Below are 13,211 nucleotides of genomic sequence, written 5' to 3' on the forward strand. Positions count from 1 at the left end.
TTTTCTTGGTTTGTTTCTCTCACTGTGTTTTCTTTACACTCGACACAGAAACAAAGCCTCTTTCAGAAGGAGTTTAGAAAATACCTAAGTTAGGCTGGTTCAGTCATCCTTGAAGGACTTTCTTCTCTTTCTAAAGAAGGTCATTGGATAACTTGTCACCTTCAGCAGAAGAATGTCTTTTTGGATACCTTTCTCTGTGTAAACTGCTCCAAGAAATGTGATTTTAAATATTTTATCAATATTAGAAGACTCAATGAAACAAAATTCTGTGCATTATGCTTAAGCCTTACAAACTGCTGTATCTTTCTGTTCATATTCATAAAAATCTTCAATATTGTCTAAAGAAAAACAGAATTTAGACAAATCATTGTAGCATTCATTGTAGGGTTATGAATACAGAAATATTTCAATATTCCATATAGTCCACAAAAGAGTTGTGCTGTGGGTTTTCCTAGGTGGGGGGGGGGGGGGGAATGACTAGCACTAAAACTGTTATTATTTCAGTGTTCCAGTGATAATAGAAAGCTTGAAAACACATTTTAAAAGAAACAGATTTTGTTAGAGGCCTTGTTTGTTGGTTGGCTGGATGGATTCAACTGTACAAGGCTATTAAATCTTAAAATGAAAGATGAGGTCTTTCAAACATTTGTTATGGTCCCTTTTGTAGTGAACATTTAAAAGAAGAAAATGTATCATCAATTCTTACATTTTATGTGACAACTTGAATAAATCTGTAACTTTCTTAAGTAAAAAGTTCTGTAGTAGGAATACGGCTGTTTGCCATGCTGGATTTGACTAGTGCCTGATTACTCTTATCCTGTTTACCTCCAGCAGGAGGCAAAACTTAAAGCATATGAGAAGCAGGAGGAAAGCAAAAGCACCTGGGGAATCAGCATCAGATTCTACATGACTTCATATAATTTAACCTAATTTCTTAGTTTAGAATTCTTCTCATCTGTGAACAACACATAGTCCCAAAGCTAGGGGCTATAAAAATTGTGTCTGTCTTCTGAGAAGTTCCTCCTCTGTGGATGCCACACAATATTCCTATCATAAACCCCTCCATATGAGGCTTCCTAGTTCTTTTGTGCACAAATTGCTATTAATCCTTGGTGAATTCACCTTTTTTTCCAGAGATCCATAAAGTCAGTGCATGACCACCTGAAATTCTGCAAGTTTTTTGCATGTTTGTACAACTGATTTCACTGGCATTCACTGCACCAAATTGCTAAACACCTATGGTGTAGGCCTCTGTGCATACTCCATTCTACTATATTTCTCCATTTGAATACATGAACTTCAAACTTTTTACCTATTTCAACAGGAATCTGAAACATTACAAGTACAGAGACATTAGTACTGCTGTAAAATATATATTTAGCAGTTGAACCAAAGCTTTAGAAGAGGAAAAACTATCTGTGAGACATTTTGTTTTGACTGAACTATTCTCAGATACCACCTGACAGATAGCAAAACCTTTCTATTTCCTGAATATGCTTTGGTAACATGCCTTTTGATTTTCTTCTTTCGTGGTCACAAATATCTGCTGTTTTCTGTCTGTGTAGAGCTCAATTATCTCTCATCCCTCTCTCATTCTGCCTGCAAATGATTCTGCCATTTGATCTTTCCTCCCTATGTTTGTTTCCTTCTTGTCTTCTCTTTTCTCTGCTAGGCTTTTGTGTGTGTGTGTGTGTTCTTTCCCTTTTTTTTTTTTTCCCCCTTTTTCTCCTTGTTCTATCACTGCAGTCCAGCAAATCTGCTCTTGAATTGTTAGACTTGTAACTATCTCATCCTCTTCCATGCATGCATGCATGGTAAATATCAAAGTCCAAAAGTCTGTGCTCTAGGTATTATTCTGCAGCCTTGTATCCTGTATATCTTTAAATGTCAATGTGTTCCACAATCCTTTTTTACCTTCTGTTATGGTTTAACCCCAGACAGGAGCCAAGTACCATGCAGCCACTCACACAACCAGCAGCATCAAGGAGAGAACTGAATCATAAGGGTAAAAGAAAACCTGTTGGTTGAGAAAAAGACAGTTAAATAGGGAGAACAAAAGCCGTGCACACAAGCAAAACAAAATGAGGAATTAATTCACTGCTACCCATGGGCAGGCAGGTATTCAACCATCACCAGGAGAGCAGAGCCCTGTCACATATAATGGTTACTGGGGAAGACAAATGCCTTTACTCTGACTGTCCCCCCCTTCCTTCTTCTCCCCCCTTTTCTATACTGAGTATTCTATACTGTCATATAGAATATCCCTTAAGTCAGTTTGCATTTCCTGTCCAAACTGTGTCTTCTCTCAATCTCCTGTGAACCCCCAGTCTCCTCTACAGCACGGCATCATGAAAAGCAGGAAAGGCCTTGGCTCTGTGTTAGCCCTTCCCAGCAATAAAAGAAACATCTCTTTATTATCAATCCTGTGGTCAGCACGAATCTAAAACACAACCTCATATGAGCCACTGTGAAGAAAATTGACTCGATCCCAGCCCAAACCAGTGTATCTTTACTTCCTGAATCTTTACTTTGCTAACCTCTGCCAGATGATACTAAAAATACAAGAAGTCTGTATGTGCTCTCTGAATAAAGACTCTCATGTCATGCTGGTTTTTTTACATGAATTTATTTCTGTTGCTTTTCCCCTTCCTTAGGTCACTGCCAGTATCATCTGTGAGAATCATCTCCTTCCCTTTCCAGCAGATACCTCTGAAGAGAAAAGATAACAATTGGAAAAACTGTCGTCTAACTCCCTGTTTTAAGTACTTTTTACACAACTTCACATACCTGTAGAATCATACTGTTGTACTTAACAAAAAATTTTCCTCTTGGTTGGTTGGTAGTCATTTGAAGGTTCAAATTATAAGCCAACTCCTTTTGATATGAAAAATTTTAATTGCCTGGTAACAACTGGTAACAGTAGCCAGGCACATATTCAAACTTCATTAATGTAGCTGGTAAGAGGATCAACAAAGATGTTTAGAATGAATTGGGAAATTAAAGGTATTCAGTAATTTACCCAAATGTTTTGGATTCAAATATTTATGCAAATTCAAAGTGACAATAAAAAAGCAAGCAAGCAAACAAAGAGAGGATTTCTTCACCTAAAGAGTTCTAATCCAGTAATTCTGACATCTAATTTGAGTGAAGTCACTGAAAGAGGTTTCACACAACTTTCAGGACTGTGCTATTTTTTCTGTATATACATTTTAGTTTAAATATCTTAACAAAGCTTAATTTAGCTACAGATCTTTAACCATAATTTTTCTTTAATTTCAATTTCCTTGAAACATGACAGTTACATCTCAACATAAAACCAAAAGTCCAGCAACCATCAGCTTTTATTCACAATGCTAAGTAATACATAGTCTAGCAATGGAAAACCTGTCATTCATCTCTGTGCTACTTAAAATAGTTCTGTTAGTATTGGAAGTGCTGAATAAAGAGCAAACTTTCAACAATGGTATGCAAAGCATTGCTAAATGAAGCTTAACACAAATTCAGTCTTTGTATATATACGTGTATCATACATGCCTATAGGCATATATATATCACAAGCATTTTTATATATATATTTTAGCTAACACTTGAGATCCATTATAAAATTGATCTCCTTAATGTTAAGTATAAAAGAGGGAAAAAGTGAAATTACCAAAAGTATTGTACTTACTAAGTTTTGAGATTTTATCATTGTTTTTTTATTTCTTTAAACCAAATCTATGACTGGGATGCCATCCTTTTCAAAGAGGAGGAGTAGACTAGTTGGGTAATAAAACCAATTATGTACATACAGCTGGATCCTAAGCCTGTCACAATCAAAGTATATGTTTTTGTTGATCTTTCACCTGATGAAGATGTTGTTACTAGGTATCCACAACACTGAAAGAAAGATAGCAGAGTAAAAACAGAGAATGCTTTTTCTTTTTTTTCCCTGTTACTTAAGTGTAACATGACTTTAACAGGTATAAAGCTTTTCCTTATAAAGGGGAGGAAAACTTAAGTATTTGTTAGAGGCACTGTAACCTCAGCTACTCTTTTCCCTTCTAGTAGTTATAAAGATATTAATAAAATCTGAGAAAAATGTCATGCACTTATGAAAAGAAAACAGTTCCAACTGAAGACTACAGAATATAGTTATGAGGGATTACACTTCCCAATAACTCTCAGAAGCGTTGGAACACAAGCAGGACATAGTTCAGGTAACTTCTGCTTTTGAAAAACTAGTTTTTAAGCACGTATTCTGTACATTACTAACACAATAATTTGAGGTGCAATCGGAAGTGCAAGACTACATGCATCATGTAATTAATTTGTTTATACCTTGTCATTAAATTTTATTCTGATGGAAATGAACAGAAACAGAAATCTCAGTAACAGATTATTTATGCGGAACTATATATTGCATATGATTTGATACCTGTGAGGATCAATTAATTTCAGAAGCAATACAGAAACTTGTAATTTACCTCATGGTTTGATTCATACCTCCTCTACCCATCAGTGTATGTCTTGCCTGCTGGCTAGAATCAAGGTACAAACATTTGGAAAATAAATATTTTTGGCAATTAGAAAAACTGATTTTCAATAAGTGTACTTAGCAGAATCAGCAAGAAGTTTTCCATAATATGTCTAGTTGGAAATTATTCCTTCACACCAGAAGAATATGTTAAGTGAGTAAGAAATCCTATTTCAGACTGGGGTTTTGCCAGCAACACTGAATTCACACAGAGGAAGATTTTTTTTTGGCATGAAAAGCTGCAATAGTTTTAACTCTCCTCCCAAACACAGACACTCTCATCTTCTTTGCAATTACAGTGAACTTGGACTGTTTGTTCAGTAGCAAGAAAATCTCTCAGCTCATGCCTAAGTGAAAGAGGACTGACATCACAGGTAAAATAGATTCTGATCATCTAGATATATTAGTCTCTGACAGTATGCTGAAAATCAGTGGCTTTTAAATGTGATAGTACCCATCTGAGTTGGTAAAGTAAGTTGTTAAATCTTCAAGTCTAGAAAAACTTTAAATCCTGAAATTCAAATAATGAGAAATAAAAGCAATTTTTTACTGAGATTCATCACATCACTTTTCAAAAACAAAATGTTTAAGGTTTTTATTTCTCTCTTTAATTCCTTTGGCAGAATATTTTTTTCCAACACCGCCATGCCCATTGTTCTTTTCTGTTTGAATTGTACACTCATCCTGACTACAATCATGTGGTTTAGTACCTGTAACAAGATCCTGACAACAGCGCTTTTGAGCACGGAAATAAGAGCAAATGGGTTTTTGGGTTTTTTTCCTGTTTTACAGGCATGTTGTCCAGGAAAAAAAAAACAAGAAAAAAGTTTAAAATTCATACCTTTTATTTCATGCAGCTGGAGAGCCTTATCTGAGATTCATTATCTATCCTAGAGAAAGTCATCCCATAAAGTCAACGCTCCAACTTTCTGCCTGATTTGAAGCTAAAAACCACCCATATTTTCACATGGTATTTGTTTAACATTTTTTGAAATGTTCTTTCTTCCACTGAGAGAGAAGGTCAGAGATGAAATGTTGAGATGGATTTGTTGAAACTTTCATAGAGGAAATGTTGGTCTTATGCAAGGTCAGAATCAGAATTTAATTTGCAAAATCCTGGTGAAGATAGGCAAAACTGTGGGTTCTGAAGTGAGGTTTAGGAAGGGTCTTATTGTTGAAGTACAGTGGAACTTTAATCCTGTTTGCTTTGAACAATTAGTTCATTGTCCTGATACTGACTTCATAAAATATCCAATGAAAAAAATCCAGTGCTGTAATTAAGAAAATGACACTACAGCCCTGCTAGCCTGTCTGTAGAAGCAAAGATTTGTAAGCAAGCTTACAAAAGATTAGTCCAAACAATAAAAACAGAATACTAAAATCTCAAACTACATAGTAGGCCCTTAAATATAACTGCAGAAAATGTAATTTTATCATATCTTCACTACAGGGAAAATCACATCTCCATCTAAAACCATGACATGCCTGCAAAAACCACTGACTTTTCTGTATTACAACAAAAACAATTCCATGGGATTAAATAGGATTAAGAAGCCTATGACTAAATCTGACTCAATCATCAGTCTAATAGCATATTAAAATTGTTTACTGGGAGAAGGCTAGGAGAGAAAATCAGAAAAAAAAAAAAAAAAGAAAGAAGTTAAAACTCTTAAAACTTCAAAGTAGTAATTAAGTTGGTTTCCTAGATACCAGTGTATCATGAACCTGATTCTCACAGGACATCTCAGTCAATTTAAAAGTTTGTTTGCTCTATCATCTCACAGGAACCATGATGCTTCTATCAGTATCTTGTTTTTGTATCAGCCTCTGTGAAAAGTAGTGAATTAGTATTTTTAGGGAGGATTACACACCACCTAATTGTGAGGTTTTACATTGTAGAGTAATTGTGGACCAATTTGCTTATATATGTATTAAAAAAAGGGAATCCTGTGGCAAAGGAGTGTTCTGAGGTCATAAATTAAGTTCCTCTGGGAAATATTTTATTCTGTTACCTCTGTAAGACAATAAACCTAGGCTACGACATGCTGCACCTAGTGGTACAATATAATAAATATAGTCCATATAAATACCTCTCCTAACACTACGTGTTCATAAAATTAGAAGTGACCTAGGCCCTCCTGGATTGCCAATCCAATTCTTTCCCATCAAATGCAACCATACCATGTAGTACTTTTGATATAAGTATCTACACTGTTCTAACTTGTGGTTTGACTGTTACTGATAGATCCTCACTACTAAAATTATAAGAAATTTTTTTTTATTCTTTCCAGTACAAATTACGGTGGAAAAAGTATTTTGAAAGTGACTGGTACAAAGTAAAAGAAAAATACAACTCATTTAAAACATTCATGGACATTGACACACTCGAAAGTGTAATACTATATTTGAGGGGAAAGATTCTCCCTCACATAATTAACTGTTGACAAGCAGTAACATTTATTGAGCAATCTGAGAGAGCATTCTCCTTACTGAAATAGGGCTTTTTGCAGATAACTTTAGTGATCTAAGAAGCTAGTTAGTGTGTTCCTTGAGTGGCTGCAAAAGTGAGGCAAGGCAGAATTAGACTGCATTTTTGTGTTTCTTTTAAACACCTCCCTTAGAATAAGCTCACATGGAAAGTCTCACTCTTTATAAAAGAAATTCATGCTCCATCCATGGAAACTTCCAGGGCTGGACAGAACTTCCAGCAACCTGATCCAGCTAAAGATGCTCCTGCTTATTGCAGGGAGAGTTTGACAAGATGACGTTTAAAGGTCCGTTCCAACACAAGCTGTTTTTTGGTTCTATGATCAGTCCTCAGAAAAGGAAAGCCTAGTGGACTGACCAAAACTAGAAAGCCATTTTCAAGCAGTTGTATATAGACTGATTGAATCCCACCATCATATGGCAGCATGCAGTGTGTACCACAATTGGTATGTTCTGTTACACAGGAAAATACAGAAAGCAGAAATTTGTTCTTAAACCCTGGAGGTGAATTAATTACTTTGTGAGACCTATTTCCAATTTAGTTCAATTTCTTCTTAGATGTCAAAACCACTGAAAGTTTGTCTGTAAATGTGTATAGACACTTGAGTCTTGCTCCAGCATACCAGAGGTGAAAGTCTCCTCTTTAGATTTATATATGTGAGAGAAATTCTCAATATACATTAAGGTATGAGATGTCAGGGCCCTGAGAACAACAAGAGGCCTCAGTGATCCTGATCAGCCTCCTCTGGAGACCCACACCCACATCCTTCCAAGCTGCCAGTTGACCTGCCTGGAAGGGGCACTCTTGCCCTAACTCTGGGATCCAAAATATTAATTCCTGTTGCTTATTTCTCTGAAATACTTGAGTAAAACACCTTAAAATGAAAAGATTTGTGGCAAGACCATTTTTGATTATATGATGCTTATATCCTTAGTCCACAGTAAGATGCAGCATCCCATAGTCTCAAAAAAACTCACATTTAAAATCCACATGAGTTACTGTATTGTGAAATCTGTTCTGAACCAAATCCCTTGGATAGCAGTGTAACATTTCACAGAAAATTTTTATTTGCTTCTCAGTATAGAATTACTCAAGGTATACAAGTTATATATAAACAAAGATGTTATATATAAACACCTTTGTGATGAAAAGGCACTAAAATGTCCCCAGCTGGTTAATTATTTCAGCTGAAAAAAGAGGCTAAATTTGGGATAGGTGGCAGGTGGCAAGGGCCCCAGGAGCTTCCCCTTTCATCTGGCTACCATCTTCATTCTGCAAGAGCATATGAGTGAGAGTGTGTGCTCCAGGGAACCATGTGGAATGAAATAATCCCCAACAGAACTGGAGTGTAATGAGGCTAGCCACTGGGCAGTAAAATATCGGTGTCTGGGAGTTCACCAGTTTTGGGCCTCCATGGAATTCTTCCATAACCTCCAATAAATGGGGTTATGGAAGACTTCCCTTTTCTTTTCCATCTTTTTTGCCTAAAGACATTCCTCTCTTAGGTTAGACGGATTTCTGCTTGCTTGTCAGTCCCTAATGACTTCATTTGAAGCCACATAAAACAGTACACAGGAAATGAGCTTTAGCCTCAAATAGAAATGACTAAATTCTTGATTTGGTATCAGGCCATATGCACCTTGGTTTGAGATACATTCATGATGCCAAACAGCATTGAAGCCTTTGACACTCTGAGACACTGGAACAAGTAGCAGCACAAGGCCTGTGTTTATATCATCAACATTTCACAAGCTACAGCAGAGAGCAGTCATGTGCAAAATAGCCTGATCAGTGGCAATTCCTGATTGGTGCTGAGGAACTGCTCAGAAACATGTGATTTGGCCTTAATCAAAGCAATGCTTGGCATCATCCTAAGAATTTCAAAGTAGCCAATAAGCTGAAAGATGTGCTTCTTGTCAGAAACAAGATTCCAAAGTGGCTTTGTCAGCTGTGTCCATCATTTGCTGTAGGTAGTGAGTGAGCTAACAGGTGGGTATGGATTAACATGAAGGGCAAGCAACCCTCGAAACGTCACATGTCAACACACCCTATTTCATGGCCATGGCCCAGAAAGGCACCTCTGCAGTCATTCTTCAATGACCCATAAGTATATGCTCACTGCTCAACATAGATCACTGTATGAGTACATATGTGAAGTCTGTTTGCCAGCAGAGGTATTTGGTAATCCAGAGGAGTAAATTCTATACACTTTATTGCTCTGTTAATGAGAAGCCCACAAATAGCTTCACTATTACAGTCACAGTTGTAAAAGGAATCATTGCCTTTTCTTCTGAAAAATAACGCAACAGCTTAAGAACTTAATATTGCATTGTGGATTTTATTGTTGTACTTGAAATTTTACAGTAAATATTAATGCTTAATTTAATATAGATTTAAATGTTACTGCCAAGAATTATTTCCAGGTGTCCCTTTCTCATAGAAAATAACTCTGTAATTATTTGGGGTTTATTGTGCTGGATTTTGTTTTTTCCTGAAGTCAGTCTATCCTTCTTAATTATGAACATATTTTCAATATCAGTTTGTCTGCCTTTTATGCTCCTCTGCCATTGTTAAATCTGCGCTCTAATGTATAAGTTTATATGTTGTAGGATGTATATGCCTTACTTAAAAAAAAAATACACTGGAAAGACATTAGAGATATGGAATTGACGATACTTCCCAACTATCATTTCTTTTGATGCATTGATTAATTAAGGTGCAGCAATGCTCCTCATATTGCAGTCTATACTGTGTTCTCCTGCATTGGTGCATAGTGGACCATTTTGTGTAATATTCTCTCTGTTGCTATAGAAAAATGCTCTGTTTCATTTGCAGGAGAAAATATCTCTAAACTACAGCTCATCATGATGTAAGAAGGAGCTCTTTTAATGAATGTCACTAAGTTCAAAAAGAATCCAATTTCTATCTTTGTAGAGAGAACATGAATACACATATGGTGTTTGGCAAATCCAGGAGCCAGACATCTTAACCAGGACAACACAGTGCAGAAGTTTCAGCACAGATCATGTAAGTTCATAATTCTTCACTGGCAGTTATGTAGCTCAGCTCTGGAACACACTTGAAGATATCCAACTTTACTATTTTGCAACTAACCTAATCCTTAATGTTCATGAGTCAAAATGCATAAAAGATGTGTTTATTAACATATTTATTTTTGTATGTCTACTTTGTGACGTCATGTGTAGTTTCTGGCATACTCTGTGGAGTGGAAAGGGAAATTATTAGTGAAATGTTGTCCCTCTTTGGCCTATCACTAAAATTTTTATTTTTGTATCCGTTACTTCATGTTAGTAACTATATCACTGTTTCCGTCTTTGACTTAAAAGCACTTTCCTACATGGAAAGTACTAAATGAATCCTTAAAAGTCCTGAATATTTACAGTTAAATAAAAACCACACCTCTTCAACATAAGCCTTTTTTTCCTTTGGTGACAGATGTTACACATTTCTGTTTGGATCAGAAAAAATGTCATATTAAGAAATATTTCCATGTAACTTTCATTTATGTTATTTGAAAACAAGTCTCAGTTAACCTGATCAGAAGATTTATACCAAAAAAGCATTACTCCAAACTCACTACCCCAAACCTTGCTAATTCAAACCACTAAATTTCTCTTTGCTAAGCAGCAGTCAATGAAGAGGCTAATAAGAGATAAATTCCTTCCTTTTAATGAACACATTTAAGACAAATCAGTCATTATCAGATATTGCATGCTGTGGGTCAGCTGTGAGGATGCTGAACTGCAGTCCAAAAACACTCACAGCACTCTGGTGTTTTTTGTTGTATATTAGACTGCAAACATCTGACAGGATGGCAAATTAAGTATGTCCAAATAAACCAAAAGGAATATCCCCAAAAACTGGCATGCACATTAATCCAAAACAGCTGGCTGTCCAAATGATTGCTAATTCAGTTTTCATTATCATTCTCTTATTTTGTTTACTGAAACATTCTTTAGGAATGTTTTTATAGAACCACAGGGGACATGCAGGAGTTATATATTGGAGAAAATTCTATTACCATACCAAGTCCACTCTATTATACTCTTCCCTCCAGGAAAACAAAGCATTTTGCTGGTTTATAATTTTCTTCTCTTTTGCAGTAGGAATTAGATGCTCACTGAAAAAAGACGATTAAATTTTAAGTTTCGTATTTTTTATAAAAACCTGTCTAAATCCTGCTGGTGACAAATGTTCTGCTATCCTGGAGGAAGGAAATCAGCCTGGTGAAAGCATTATCATGCAGTTTTTTGATTACCTAAATAACAAAGATGTTCTCCTTGTCATCTATACACTTTACTTTGTAAACACCAGTAAGTGACATAGTTGAATATACACAGAGAGAATGGCACCTGCCTGTCAGATAAGATTGAAATGTAAACGTGGCACCATGGGAGATGAGGGAGGCTTTGTTGCACCCACTTCAATGTTTTTTGTGCTAATGCAAAGATCAGTGACAAACTTAGCTTGAGGCTAAATAGCCTTTCCATAAAGCCATGCATAGAACTGTGTTTGGACAAGGTATCACCTCTAGCATGACTGGAGATTGTTCTTCCTGCAAGTACTTTGTTCATACCTCCTCTATTTTTTTAATATGCCTGTGTAGGATGGAAGGACCTTGGACACCTATATTCTTCAGGACATCAATCTCAGAAGAGTGAGTAATACACAGCAAAGAAACTTATGCTGAATCAATTCAGATTTCTTTCTTCTTCTTTCCAGAAAGACAACTAGATAGGTCTATGTAGTATATTATTTTTTTAAAAAGCAATTTTTTCTCAGAAAAAAAGAATGAAAGAAAAATAAATTACATAACTGATGATGTTACTTCCAAATCAGTAAAATATGTAAGTATATGCTTGATATCATACCTGTTCAGAAATTTGTACTCAACTACATGTTTCCCCTGAAAAAAGTGTGGCTCTGTCTAGCCATTCATCTGTTTATTCTTAGTTAAGGATCAATCGCTGAACTGGCACTTCAGGACAGACAGAATAAAAGAAGATAATTATCTGGAGAAAAGAAGAGGACTCCAAAGAGAGAAACTATTCAAACATCTCTGCATAATATCATAATATCAGTGCAGAACACTACTGAGAAAATTCCTTGCGTTGGCCAAGACTCATTTCAGCATGACAAGCAATAAACTGTATAATATTTAAGTTCTAACCTTCTGTTAAAGGCCCCCTCTAATTACCTAGATATGTCAGTGGTAAGTCTTGCTACTCAGAATAAATCTGACATCAACAGATTTCTCCTCCTAATTTTTATTTTAATAAGTAAGCCATACAGCAGCTGTGAAGTTACTGATAATGAATGTTAGGAAATAGGATTACTCAAGTGAGTTAAATCCTTCTGCCTTTTCATTATCTGCTATATAATACTCAAAAGTCATGTCCTGAATAGACACAGAAAAAGTAACTGGAACCTACAAATTTGATCCCTATGTCTCTAGCTCAGTCACTAAACAAGGTTCAGTCCATGAGAAAACCTGGGATGACCACAGTATCTATATGTGCTTATGTGCATTGTTTTGTTCAGAAACTCTCCAGCAGGTTGTGGGTGTTTGGATATATGCATGTTTGTGTGTGTAACATTACTTTATGAAGAGTAGGCTTATCTTGTTTTGACATGATGTGGGCTATTTTTTAGCACCCAGTAACAAATAGCTTGGCACCTAAAACTGCAGGAGTCATTTATGCTTACAGCCCTGCAGAGCTCTTGAGTTACCATGGGGCTAATTTATACACTTCTTGAACTGCCAAGCCGCCTTGCCTGTTCCTCTAGTATGCTTTCTTCTGTAAGAGATATGCTGCTATTGGCCTTTTCTTCCCAAGCCTGCGTGATAATGGCACTGGACTAGATCCACTATAACTTAAAGTTTGACTACTTGGACAAATAAATTTACAAGGGATAAGGGAAATTCTTTCCAGTAAAACCAGTAACCTTTTTTCCTTGTTAAATTCAGCTGGATTAAGTTCTTTTTATCAACAAAGAGATCAGAGAAATACGATGCAAAGTATGCATTCATACTGGTAACTAAAAGTAGGTCAGACATGCAACAAATTACATCAGATTCAGTTTCATAGAAATGCCTCAGTTATGTATCTATTATAAGGAATGCAGCTCAGTCTGAGAAATTTCTGCCATAATAAAGTGGTTTTTGTCATTGAATCATACCATATC

Source organism: Poecile atricapillus, chromosome Z (assembly GCF_030490865.1).
Source record: "Poecile atricapillus isolate bPoeAtr1 chromosome Z, bPoeAtr1.hap1, whole genome shotgun sequence".
Classification (NCBI taxonomy): domain Eukaryota; kingdom Metazoa; phylum Chordata; class Aves; order Passeriformes; family Paridae; genus Poecile; species Poecile atricapillus.